The following is a 14,389-nucleotide window of genomic DNA, read 5'->3' on the forward strand; positions in this document are numbered from 1 at the left end:
TCTCCAACCACATTCCTTCCAAGTAGAAAGATTTACTACCTAAGTCTACTTCTGCCCTGATACTTGGCAAACCCAACTACAATGCCACGTTTGATGAACAAAAGTTGGCCAGAGAGAACTTTAAAGGTTATACATTTGCCGTGTTTCTAAATTTTGTGAATCTAGGACCAGTTCTGTGATAGCCTTGCAGATTTTGTTAACATTTTGGATTTTCTTCTTCTAAAAAAAGAAGACATGAAAGACTTAACCAATGAACTAGTTCAAATTTCACTGTCTTGAAGGCACCACATCCAGTCCAGAAAAGGACAGTCCAGACTGCAGGTTGGGGGAAATGTGTGAGGGGCCTGGAGCAGAGACCAAGCTGAATTAGAACTGCAGAGAATGAGGACTGATGCTGGGTTTTAGTTAAATAGGACACCTTTGGTGATTTTGGCTTTGATTCCTTTGGGTTCCAAATGAAACATTAAAAACTTCTTCAATTTAAAAAAATGAATTTTTATTTCTTCGAGTTCTGCGTTATAAAAAATTCTTTAATTTACTCTCAGGAGATTTAGAAAGTTCATATTCTATTAAATTACAAAAATGTAAATTATATATATATGTGTGTCATATATTTTATACTCTGTAAGGGTTTTCCTTTTCTTTCTTTTTTTTTGAAACCCTTATGAATCTAAATTGACCCTTTGTTGGGAATGCTGATTTTTGCTCATGTGCTTTTTTTTTTTTTTAATTTCAGGGAAAATGCAAACACACTCCCCCACAATCCATAAATTATGCAGTCGAGTTTCGCACATTTAGGGAAATAGCAGGGGTCAGCACATCCGGAGTGCAATGGATAATCCTCGCCCTGGGAAAACCACTTTCGTGATCATGGTATCTCCCCCGCCAGGTAAGTATTGCTCATGTGCTTTTTAACATCACAGCACGAACAATTTTACCTGAGGAGTTTATGTATGGATTCTGTTTAGTCCTAGTGGAAAACTTGCCTCTGTAGAGTGCTTTGCATTTGCTTTTCTGAGTACACCAGGAGTATAGGTATTCAAGGACTGATTATGATAGTTTCTCAACTTGGGCATTCTGTACCAGTGAGCAGGGCATAAATTCCAACTTCAAAACCATGTGTGATATAGCTCATGGTTACCAATTATCTAGGGAGTTTGTTTTTTTTTTCATCCTAGAAACCGGGTGGTGATAGAAAGGTTTTGCCATCTTCCTTTGCTGATAGATAAGTTCTTTGTTTTGCCTAGTTCACTCTTTTACTAACTGTGGAGCCTATCAAGGCTTCCTGCTATATATGAGGGTCTAACTTCCACTCGCAGCTCGCATGGGCTCAGGTCTCACGTCCTTCCTCGGTGTGGGTGGTACAGCACAGACCTTTGGTTTCTAGTATAGTCCTCTGTTCCATGCAGAGTAGCCAGTAGATCCCCTCGACTGTGTGCTAACTGAACTGGTTTTTGTTCTTCTGTATTCCTGGCACCAAGGGTTTTAAGCTAATTTCATTTATTTGAAGCTTTGATCTTAAAGAAATGTTAAAATTATCGTTCTCATTTCTAGATATTTGCAATAGGAAGAATTTCCGGCTGTCTATTAACAGGTTGCTAGAGCCAAAATTTTTTATTGGGATATTATTAAATATTTAAACTTTAAAAAAGATTTTTTTCTACGTTAATTAGAGTTGACCTTTGAACAACATGGGGGTTGTTAGGAATGCCATCCCCTTTGCAGTGAAAAATCTACATATAACTTTTGACTCCCCCCACACTTAACCACTAATAGCTTATTATTGACCAGAAGCCTTCCTGAAAACATACAGTCAGTTAACACATGTTTTTTACTTTATATGTATTATATATTAATTATAAATTTATTATATATTTACATTATATATTATGTATTCTTCCGATAAAGTAGGCTAGTGAAAGAACAGGTTTATTAAGAAAGTCACAAGGAAGAGAAGATAGGTTTGCAGTACTGTATTGTAAAATTCCGAATATGGAGCTCTGTGGCAAGCGAGGGGCCACACAGGCACAAAACCACATTGGCAGAGGGGACCTAGGACCTCCAGCAACAGCCATGCGGGGCCCCACATGGGCCAGGGCCAGGCCAGGTGGAGGAGGCCAGATGGGAGCCCTGCAAAGTGAAAGCTGAGGGCGTCCTCACTGCGGCCGCGAGTCGGGCCCCGGACAGTGGCTGGAGGAGCTAGCGCTGCTCCTTCGGCTGCCACCGCAGCTGCTGACCCTGCTGAACCCCAGTTCCCCTGTGGCCAAGCTGGACCTGGGTGACCAGCAGGAATACTGGGAGACATTCCAGAAGTGGCAGAGGCTCACCTTTGAGAGTACGTCAAGCTGCTGCTGAACAGCTTGGAATACTGGGGCTGAGGCTGCTGCTGTGGGGCAGTTTGCTTTGACGGTTGAGCCTCAGAAGACGTGCACATCTTTGACTGCAACTGCAGCGTTGGGAAGAGTCAGAGGAGGCACTTCATTATCGCTGCTTCTCGCTTCAAGCTCCTGGGTGCAGCCGGAGCATAACGGCATACCCAGTCTGCATGCACGAAGTACAGCACACCGTCTGTAGGACAGGTGGCTTTCAGAGCTTTGACGTTCTTTGCTCGAACCCTGGACACTTCTGAATTACCCCGGCCACCTGGCTGAGGGCACCGCCTAGAGTGTGGTCATTGCAGCATTCAGTGGCAGAGACTGGGAGAAGGCCGTGGAGGAGCACGAGACTGCCAGGGATGTGTCTTCAGAGTGTGTTCCAGCTTCTCCCTTGCGATGAAGGAGGAATGACTGGGGTCAGCAGTTTGTTGTCCCCGCTGCCCCTCAGTGGTGCTCATGAATGTGGCTGATCCATGCTGCTGGTTCCACCGGCTAGCGGCCTTCTCAATCTCTGCAGCTTGCTCCAGCTACCAGGGTCTTTTAGGCACTTCTTTGTCCTTCCTCAGCCCAAATTTTGATGTAGGCTAGTAGACCTCCTTCTTTCTCTTCCCAACTTTTATGGGGATCTTTTAGAAAAGTAAATATTTTTAACATTAAAGTAAAAAATCCTCCTGCATATAAGTGGACCCACACAGTGAAAAATATTAGGATTTATTGCGAGCCTACCATGTTCTAGGCACTCTCCTATGCAACAAGGATATAACAATATACCAGATAGTCATTTGTCTCCATTCAGCTTACATTCTGATAGAGAATTCATAACACAATCAAATTAAAAATAAGTATATACAGGCATGCCTTGGAGATATTGTGTAGTGTGAGAGTGGCCCTAGACAATATATAAATAAGCATGGCAGTGGTCCAACAAAAGTTTATTTATAAAAACAGGTGATGGGCCATATTTAGCCCATAGGTTTTCAGTTTTAGACTGATTATAATTTGTAGTCTGAGGCAGGACAAATTGTTTCTTCAAAAAGGAAAAAAAAAAAAGGAAGAAAAGAAAGAAGGAAGGAATCTTTGCTGTCAAGGCAGGACAGAGTATTCCAGGTAGAGGGATGACCACAGGTATTAACTTTAAGTTCATTTATTTTTAGTTTTGGTTCATTTATGGCAAAGGATTAAAGATTATACATCATTTTAGTTTCCCATTGTGATTAAACATTTTTGTATGAAATTCTCTCTTTTCAAAGCTTTCCAGATGGTTTAAGTCTTTATTTTTACTTATTAATTTTTTGGGCATAAGTTATTTAGGAATGGACTTTTTCATTTCCAAATAGTAAAGTTCTTTGTTTTGTGTCTTACAATTTAGTTTTTTAAATTTTAATTTATCCAGTATAGTTAACACACACTGTTATATTAGTTTCAGGTGTACAGTACAGTGATTAACCAATTTTATATATTGCTCAGTGCTCATCAAAATGAGTGTACACTTAATCCCCTTCACCTCTTTCGCACATCCCCCACCCACCTCCTCTTTGACAGCCATCTACTTGTGCTCTATACTTAAGAGTCTTTTGGTTTGTTTCATTCCCCACCCCTTTGTTTTGTTTCTTAAATTTCACACAGGATTGAAATCATATGGTATTTGTCTTTCTCTGACTGACTTATTTCGTTTAGCATTATACTCTCTAGCTCCATCCATGTTGCAAATGGCAAGATTTCATCCTTTTTATGACTGAATAATATTCCACTGTGTGTGTGTGTGTGTGTGTATCTCACATCATCTTTGTCCATTCATTTATCGATGGGCACTTTGGCTGCTTCCTTATTTTGACTACTACCAATAATGCTGCAATAAACCTGGGGGTACATATATCCTTTTGAATTAGTGTTTTGGTATTCTTTGGGTAAATACCCACTAGTGAGATTACTGGAACATAAGGTAGTTCTATTTTTAATTTTCTGAGGAACTACATACTGTTTTCCACAGTGGCAAGACCAGTTTGCATTCCCACCAGCAATGCAGGAGGGTTCTTTCTTCTCCACATCCTAGCCAATGTTTGTTGTTTCTTGTGATTTTGTTTTTAGCCATTCTGACAGGTGTGAGATGATATCTCACTGTAGCTGTGGTTTGCATTTCCCTGATGATGAGTGCTATTGAGCGTCTTTTCATGTGTCTGTTGCCCATTTGTATGTCTTCTTTGGAGAAATGTCGGTGTATATCTTCTGCTTATTTTTTAATTGGATTATTTTGTGTGTGTGTGTCGATTTGTACAAATTCTTTATACATTTTGTATACTAACCCTTTATTGGATATGCCATTTGCAAATATCTTCTCCCACTCAGTAGGTTGTCTCTTAGTTTTGTTGATTGTTTCCTTTGCTGTGCAGAAGCTTTTTATTTTGATATAGTCCCAACAGTTTGGCTTGGGTTGTTTCCCCTGCCTCCGGAGACATATCTAGAAAAATGTTATGGTCGATGTTAGAGAAATGACTGCTTGCTCTCTCTTCTAGGATTTTTATGGTTTTAGGTCTCACATTTAGGGCCTTTATCCTTTTTGAGTTTATTTTTGTATATGGTATACGAAAGTAATCCAGTTTCATTCTTTTGCATGTAGCTGTCCAGTTTCCCAACACCGTTTGCTGAAGATACTGTCTTTTTCCTATTGTATATGCTTGCCTTCTTTGTTGAAGATTAATTGACTGTATAATCATGAGTTTGTTCCTGGGCTTTCTATCCTGTTCCACTGATCTATGTGTCTATTTTTGTGCCAGTACCATACTGTCTTGATTACTACAGCTTTGTAGTAGAACTTGAAATCTGGAATTGTGATACCTCCAGCTTTGTTATTCTTTTTCAAGATTGTTTGGGCTATTTGGGGTCTTTTGTTATTCCATACAAATTTTTGGATTGTTTGTAAGTGGGATTGATTTCTTAATTTTTCTTTCTTCTCCTTAGAAATGTGACAGATTTCTATATATTGATTTTATATTCTGTGACCTCACTGAAGTCACTTATTAATTTTACTAGTTTTTTGGTGGAGTTTTTAGGGTTTTAATTGGAATGTGTTATGAGCAGATAATGTGTCTTCTAAACATTAGTTTTGGATGGGGCGCCTAGGTGGCTCAGTCGTTGGGCGTCTGCCTTCGGCTCAGGTCATGGTTCCAGGGTCCTGGGATCGAGCCCCGCATCAGGCTCCCTGCTCAGTGGGAAGCCTGCTTCTCCTTCTCCCACTCCCCCTGCTTGTATTCCCTCTCTCACTGTCTCTCTCTCTGTCCAATAAATAAATAAAATCTTAAAAAAAAAAACAAGACCACCATTTAAAAAAAAATAAAGACTTCATTTTAAACAAGTACAAAAATATTGAAATTATTTGTCAAGACTTCATAAGCATGCACAAAAGAAAGGTATATGTTTTTACATGTGTGTACCTGAATGGATAGTATACACAAAGCTTATATAAATGTAAATATATGTTGCTAAATTCTAAATTTTTCTACTAAAATAAAATGTATTCAAAATGAACTTCATGTACATGCTACTGATGAAAAATACCTTAAAAACAAAAACAAGACAAAAAGTTTTCATATAAGGTGCATTAGATACTGTTTGTTTTGCTCACACTTAATCCCATCCATTCTGTCCTCCCCTGCTGTAGCAGTGACTGGAAAGGTAAAACCACATTTCCTTGTCTCCTTTGTGGCCAAGAACAGCTACTGTAATTTGGGATAAGGGCTAGAATTTGGAAGTGAAGCAGATGTCAAGTTCTTGCATTCTTGCATTATATAGTTTGTATAATGATATGAAAATTCCATTATATAACATGGCTCTTTATGCTGTTTAGTTCCATATGTATTGCTTTCTTTTCACTTGCATTTTCCTGGTCTCTCTTTTCTCATCGGTGTCTATTAGAGCTCAATGCAGGGAATTTGGTGGTTAAACATGATTGGAAGGGTTAAGTGAGGAGAAGTCAAGAAATTACCACTTGACTGTTGTTTCCAGGGTTATATGGCCCTAGTGGCAACCTGAAATCTAGGAAACTGCCACTGCTTCTACTTTCACCACTGCTGCTTTATGCTCAGGATTGGGGGACAGACCCTGGAACTGGAGCCCAGTACCCACAAATACTCACAGCTGTGCAAATTTGTTTGCCAGACCCCACAGCTGCCAGGAGATGGCACCTATCTCATTCTCATTCTGTGCCACTGCACTTCATTCACAGGAATGTTTTCTAACAGAACTCTAACTGCAAGTGGGGATGGGAAGTTTGTTTTTACCCTTCCAGTCCCTGCTGTACAAGGAGATAACAGAATTGATGGGATGGGAATGAGTGAAACAAAGCAACACCTAGTCCCACATCCCTCAGATGCAACCTCTCTTTATTACATCATTTAAGATGTTTTGTGCAAATGTCATAGCTGAAGTTATGTTTTAAGCTCAGCCTGACATTCTTTTTCTCTTTTAGCAGGAGAATTCAGTCTTTTCATTTTTCTTTAGGTTTTATTTATTTACATAATCTCTACACCCAATGTGGGGCTCAAACTCATGACCCCAAGATTAAGAATCACATGCTCTTCCAATTGAGCCAGCCAGGTGCCCCTCAGTCTTTTTATTTTTGGAACAATATGGTAAATAGACATTATTTCTCTCCTGTCCATTTATACATAAGATGGCTTGAATAAATGTTTTCTTTGTCCCTTTGCCTTATTATTGGTGATGACTAAGTACTATTCTTCTCAGTCTGTGATCCCTATTCTTTTAATATGAAAACAACATGCCAACTAGTTCCTTCACTAATAATCTGCCTTCCTGCTCTCCCAGTAAGATGTATTGTTGTGAACATACTTGTTTTCTCTCATCCCTCAACTTTCAGTGAGACCTCTAGAAAGTTTTTCATTCTCCTCCTCATTTTCGCCTACCCCTCCCTCTGTCTTCCCCTGTCATCTACTTACCTCTAACTCTGTCTTTTGGATAGTGAAGGATTTTTAGCTCCAGGATCAGTGTTTAGTACTTATAGTAGGCATTCTTACTGAGTGTATCACTAATCACTTAGAAATAATAGAGATTCTACTTCAAGAATCCCACTTTACACTGCTGTGACCCATTTTTAACGGAGTTCACTGCTGTTCATTTGGATTTCTTAATAGTTGGATGGATTGATAACAGCATTCATTGATCATCACTGCTTCCTTTTTTTCTCCATGCAACTTATTAAAATAGTTGTTCATCAATATAGAGGCAAATGAAGCAAAAGTTGTTTAGTATTCTGATTCCAGATATGTATCAATAACTAGATATAAGAATATTGTAGGAAAACATACGACTTAGATGGGAAAAAATGAGAATTGGAAGGAAAAGAACTGTCAGTCTGACGGGAAAGTCAGGTATTGAGGTCTTTTAACAAATGTTATTTCCAGTGATATGGAGGCTAAAGCATGACACTGCCAGAGGGTTGCTGAGATGGGTTGACTATTGAATAATTTTATTTTGAGGGGATTACTAAGACAATTGTTTTTAAGTATTTTGTAAATTGTAAGATGATATAAAATATAAAATAATATTTAATCTATTTTCCCTTATTCCTTGTTTGCTTTTTTATCTTTTCTTTTTTCCAGTCTGATTATCATTATCATTATTTAATTATTGCAATGCCAGAGCACAATAACAATACCAATACTTAATTATTAATATCAGTGTGCTATTTGGTTTAACATTTACTAAACATTAAATATGTTTTGAAAATAACATGTGAATGCCTCATGAAACATAAAGAAGTGTAACTATGAAATACAAATTTTAACAGTTTTGTTATTCTCATATAAATTATTAACAGCAAAATATACAAAATATAAATACCACATAAATGAAGAATATTTAATTAATCATAAAGTGTTAAATGAAACAATGTTATATAACTTTATTTTGATCCTTGAATATAAATTTGTTATTTGTGTGATAATCAGACCTGGAGTACATTTTTTTACTAATTTTCCAGTTGCTTAAAAAATTGTTTTTAACTCTAGATGAGTTTTGATGAAGAATTAGTTATAATTCATTTCCAAATACTGCCCCCTTGACTTTTTCATTTTAAAATAATCTCATCTTTTGCTTGATACTTTTGAGATCCCCAGATTCATTATGTATAGATGGATGTTTCAAAGTAGAATTAATTATATCAGTTTTAATAACACCACATTAATTTTTAATTTAAGAAACTCTTTACACTAGAGGAAAAATTCTTGTAATTCATACTTTATTTATTATCTTTTACTCTTCCTTTTGAAAATTCTGAAAACATAGGCCAATGCACATTTACTTGATATACAATTTTAATGTGTACATCTCAATTGGTACACTTTTATGTTCCATATATTTTGAATATATAGAAATGGAATTTTATAATAAAAATTATGGGCACTGTATAAACTGCCATGCATGTTGGAACATGGGATATTTAAAAATACATTATAATTATTACATTCACTATTATGGTCATCGTTATTATTTGATATTTTTAGGAATGTTGATAAACAGGGTAAAGGAGATCATGAGTGAAGTATACAGCCTTTTGAAACAGGACAAAATAGTCAAAAATTCAATTAGAGAAAGAACTATAAAGTGGACACAATTTATCTTTACTAGAATAGACATTGATAATTTCTGTCTCTCTCCCCGTGTCTGCTCTCTCTTTCCCCTCTATCACTTTATTATCTCTATCTATCTATCTATCTATCTATCTATCTATCTATCTATCTAATCTATCATCTACATACCATTTTTGTACCACTTTTTCTCTATCTTTGAGGATACAGCGTGAGAAGACTAAAATTTTTCTTCCTACAATTTAGTATTGTTTGAACATTTATAAAACATATAATAGTAAGATTACCACTTAACTGTGTGAAGTCATCAACCAGACTTTTCCTCATGTTATGGTATTTATACCATATATATTTTTTTTTATATACAGCTCTAGACAAACACAAATACACACCCATACACTCAAATGCAAACTGGGAAAAACTTTTTACTGGCTAATCTACTCACATTAACTGCCCTCTTTCCCTTAATTATCCTTTGGTAAAATGAAATGTAGGACATCACATTCTCACTTGGATTATCTTAATAGAAGCCAAACTTACCTATAACATGGACCCCTTCCGTGAATTACCCACATCACAACTATTTTAAAGTTATTAATCTGATTCTATCCACCTAAACCAGAAAAGTGATGTTGTAAATAAAATGAACTAAATAATAATGTTAGATATTTGGATGGCAAAAAGAATAGCGTGTTATTTACTAATTAGTTAGGGATGAAGGTTGAAGAACATGGATTAAGGTGGAGAGTCAAAAGTCAAAGGCCAAAAAATGGTTTTCTGCTTTTGAATAACTGACTAAATCATGAATTTACAAGGTAAAATCAGGAATCCAGGAGCACAAATAATTTGGGGAAAATAAAATTTAGTTGACTACAAGAAATCCAAGGAAAGATCTCATAAGTAGTTTTATATATAATCTAGATTTTTAGCATAAGAATTGCAATAGGAATATATATTTAGGAATGATGGTAATTGAAGACATACAATTGTTTGTATTCCTGATAAAGACTGAAGTGGCATGAAGAGGGAAGATAGTCTGAGAGAAAACCTTAACTGTAGCTATGAATTTGGGGTGTAAGAAAGAAAGTGAGCCAGGAAAAAAGGCTGAGAGGAGTAATGGCCAAAAATATAGGTGCAATGTAAAGTCAGAGAAGAAAGCTTTTCAGCAAAGAAATAAATAATGAAGATAGTGAACGGTGTTTATTAAGTATAGGAAAGCAGAAGTAATTTGTGACCGCAAGAAGGTCCAATATGGTATAATAAGACAGAGGAGAGTCTGTCAATAAATGAACGGAAACTGAAGATAATGAAGATGTAAATTCCTTTTAAAGTATTGAAATTTAGGGGTGCCTGGGGGCCTCACTTGGTTAAGCACCTGCCTTTGGCTCAGGTCATCATCCCAGGGTCCTGGAATTGAGCCCCCCATCTGGGTCCCGGCTCAGCGGGGAGTCTGCTTCTTCCTCTCCCTCTATCCCTCCCCCCTGCTCTTGCTTTCTCTCAAATAAATAAATAAAGTATTAAAAAAATAAAGTGTTGAACATTAAAGAGTGTTGGATGAAAGAAAGGGTTTAGGACCAAAGCAAAGATTTTGTATTCATTTGTTTTTAAGATGTGAGAAATGTGAACATAATTAAATGTACGTGGAGACAAGAAAAAAAAGGAAAAAATAAAAAGATAGCTACAGAGAAGAGATTGGATAAAAATAATACAATTGATAGAATGAGATTCTAGAAAAAGGAGGAGGTTAAATGATCCAGAATAGCAAAATTAGAGAGCTAAGACTTGGACAGGAAAAGGGACACGTTTTCAACAGTAAAAGTAGAATTATTTTATTTCTATTTAAATAATAAAATAAATGTGTGTACGTGTTGCAAAGAATATTTGCAGATTTCTGCAAAGTAACTCCTGTTTTATGGTTTCTATGTTGTCTCAGAAAGAAGTAATGTTCTTTGTGAGTGGTTAATGGATGAATTTGAGGTTTCAGGGACTTGAAGGCATGAGAGACAGTGTGGAGAATTGAGTGCCAATTGCAGAAACATAGATGGATTTCCTGTTATCACTGAGAACCTATTTGAAGTTGAAGATTAATTGGTCCCATATTCAGTGTTATGTAACTTTTCCCAGGTATAATCTGTACAGGGTTCTCAGAGTTTGGTGAGAACAGAGTTAGATCAAGGCTATTGATTTTTTTTAACCTTTTGAGGACCATTTCAAATAAGATATTCTTTATAAGAAATTATCTGATCTATGTCTTCACCCCGAAAAACAAAAAATCGTTTTCTTCTGCTTTTGTACTTATTTTACGTTTTATATTTAACACCATAGCACGTTTCTTAGTGCATTGGACATATTCCTTTACGACCTATCTCAGCTGATAAATAAAAAAGCCCTTTAGTCATACTTACAGTTCTAGTGTCCAGTGCATTTCCTGGTATTATCTGCTTACTGCTAGTTAAAAGTTGACAACCTAAAAGAAAATATTCCTAAGATTTTATCAAGATAGGTTGTGTACAAGAATATTTTCCCAGATGTCTGTTGGGTTACAAAGGAAAAATCTAGGGTGAATTTGTATGATAGGTCACAATGGAAACATTTATATTATGAACACTAGATACTTTATTCACTGAGATATCTAAAATATAAAACGCTGCTGGCCAATACATTCATCACATGATGCTACTGAGCACTTGAAATATAGCTAGTTCAAACTGAGATGCATTTTAAAATTAAAATACAGACCAGTTTTTAAAGAGTTACTATAAGAAAAAGAATGCCCTCTATCTACTTAATATTTTACACTGATTGCACATTGAAATTACAGTATTTAGATATATTGAAATAAATAAAATATATTATTAAATTAACTTCACCTGTTTCTGTTAATTCTTTTTAATGTGGCTACTAGAAAATTAAAAATTACATATCTGGTTCTTATTTATGGCTCACATTGTATTTCCATTGGACTCCAAGTGTTTATATAGAAAATAATACTAAACTAAAGTTTATAGTTGTGTTGCCTTTTATTAATGTTTTCATTTTTTTCTATAAGGGTATTAACTGTTTAATATCTCAGATAATCCAATTTGCAAGGGTGACTGAAGAGTCTCCATATTCTTCATATGACATACCACATAATACATTCAATTTTTATATGAAATTAGTTTGAATAATTGCTAGAATTGCAATAAAAGTATCACAGTCAAATGCTTTAATAATATGCTGCCTTGAAATTATTCTCATACTAATTACCCATATTTTTCATATAATCCAATGTCAGCATTTTGTTCTTCTTACAACTCATTGAATTCCTAATTGCAATGTAGAGACAAATTGAAATTGTTTAGTAATATATTTACTCTTGTGATAAAATATCTTTTGAAACAGGATGATTTTTAAAAAATTTAAATATTAAAATCCTGCAGTGGTCATCAGGTTCTATAATAAAATATATATTTATAAATCTTACTTATAAAATGGCAACAAAGTTAACATATATGAAAAGAAACAAAATTTATATGACTAGACACCAACATACATTATAGAAAATGCTGTTTTCAATAGTCTATAATAACATTTAAACATTAAAAAATAGTGTTTTATAGCTTGATGGCATATAAGTGAAAAATTGTTAGCTGTTTATAAAAGAATACCATTTTTGTTCTTACATGTGTTTACAAAATATGAGCTATATATTTATCATTTATGACTGCTACTGCTGTTATGAAAACTTTGTTTATATATTAGAAGTAATAATCTGAAATTCAGTTAGATTTTCATAATATTTCTTAAGCCTACTTCTATTTTCTTTGTATTTACCATCTGTCCATAATGCTATTAAAGCTGTTCAAAATATATTGTACCAGAAGAAAAAAACATAACACACAGTAGAAACAATTTATAAAAATGCTTTTAGAGAAATAATTCATATATACTTATATTCAAAAGACTCATTTTCTTGTATTTTTATATTTTTCTTATAACTTTTATAAGAAAGTCCATATACTACTGAATATATTACTTATTTATCTTAAAATTCTATAAGTTAAACAGATGATATGCAAAATAAATGTTTATTTTACTGATACTTGTAATATTTTCACCATAAGGAGTATAGTTGGTGTGGATATGCCCTCAATTTCAGTTAATAAATTATTTAAGAGAATCAACATTTCATTGGTGTTGAATACTCAGTACCAAACAGATAATGGTTTAAGTTTTCTCTTATAAACCAGTGCAATCAGAATGATAGATAGATACCACTTAAGCCAGAAATATTCGCTCCATTCTGAGGAGGAATAATAAATATAACAATTATGGAAAAATAGATATTTGCAAATACCTATCATAATGATCATTTGCCTTATTTGTGGTCACCTTTGTACATTGGTTTATTTTAAAATCAACACTATCGTTGAAAATAAATGACTATTAAAAAAGACAATATAAACATAAATTTTAATTCAATATTAATCTCCATATCAAGACAGTCCACTACAAACATAATGTGGTCCACATATGTAATTTTAAAAACTATCTAGTAGCCATACTAAGAAGATAAAATGAAATCATGTATGAATATTAGTAGTGTAGTTTAATATACCCCAAACGGGTTTATTTTAGAACATAATCAATATAAATATTAGAGATTTCTAAAATTTCTATTTTTTTGGTACTAGGATGCCTAAATATAGTTTATATTTTGTATTTAACAGCACATATCAATTCAGACTAGACAGATTTCAAGCTCAATAGCATAATGTGGCTAGTGTCTAATGTTTTAGTAGGCAAAGCTTTTGTTAAGAAAGGTACACCTTCATAATTAATTATACACATACGTCTCTATACATATGTGTAGATTGTTTAATTATCAAATTCCTAGAGCAAAGAGAAATGCAAGAAAAACAGTGTGGAAGGATTTGAAGAGAATAGAAAGAAATGACCTTTGTTCCCCACAGAATTACCTCGTTTTGATTTAAGTTAGTATAGTATAGTAATAGAGGTATGTAACAGAAACTTATGGAAAATGTTGGTGAAATACAGGGCTCAATAGTCAGCCCTTACACAGAATTATGAAGGAATTCTCTCTCTCCAGTTCTGCATAGAGCCCATTGGTCTCTTGGACTGTGAGAAAATAAAGCAATGGGAGTATGAAGGCATTGCATCATAACTATGGACAAAGCTTTCCCTTCAAGAGAGCCAGAGAGACTTGGCAATAAGTTTTACATACAAAACAGATACCAAAAAAATGGGAGCTGGCATAGAAAAGAAGAGATAAGTTAGCCATCTAATGTAGACTAACTGACATATTAGTTGAGGAAATTTTGCTAGGGAATACTTTAAGACTTGAAAGAAAGAAGAAAGAAAGAAAAGAAAGAAAGAAAGAAAGAAAGAAAGAAAGAAAGAAAGAAAGAA

The 14,389-nt window shown here is 34.7% G+C and overlaps 1 non-coding gene and 1 pseudogene across 1 annotated transcript; one reads left to right on the forward strand and one right to left on the reverse strand.

The window, feature by feature from the left end:
• Positions 1-732: 732 nt before the first annotated feature.
• LOC112826255 (U1 spliceosomal RNA) lies at positions 733-897 on the reverse strand. Its single transcript, XR_003208886.1, has one exon. It is a non-coding gene; the product is annotated as a U1 spliceosomal RNA (small nuclear RNA).
• Positions 898-1,992: 1,095 nt separating this feature from the next.
• LOC141372551 (centromere protein V pseudogene) lies at positions 1,993-2,775 on the forward strand (annotated as a pseudogene).
• Positions 2,776-14,389: the final 11,614 nt, after the last annotated feature.

Source organism: Callorhinus ursinus, unplaced genomic scaffold (assembly GCF_003265705.2).
Source record: "Callorhinus ursinus isolate GAN/ISIS: 27379988/994484 unplaced genomic scaffold, GSC_fseal_2.0 scaffold4, whole genome shotgun sequence".
In the NCBI taxonomy this organism is placed as follows: Eukaryota; Metazoa; Chordata; class Mammalia; order Carnivora; family Otariidae; genus Callorhinus; species Callorhinus ursinus.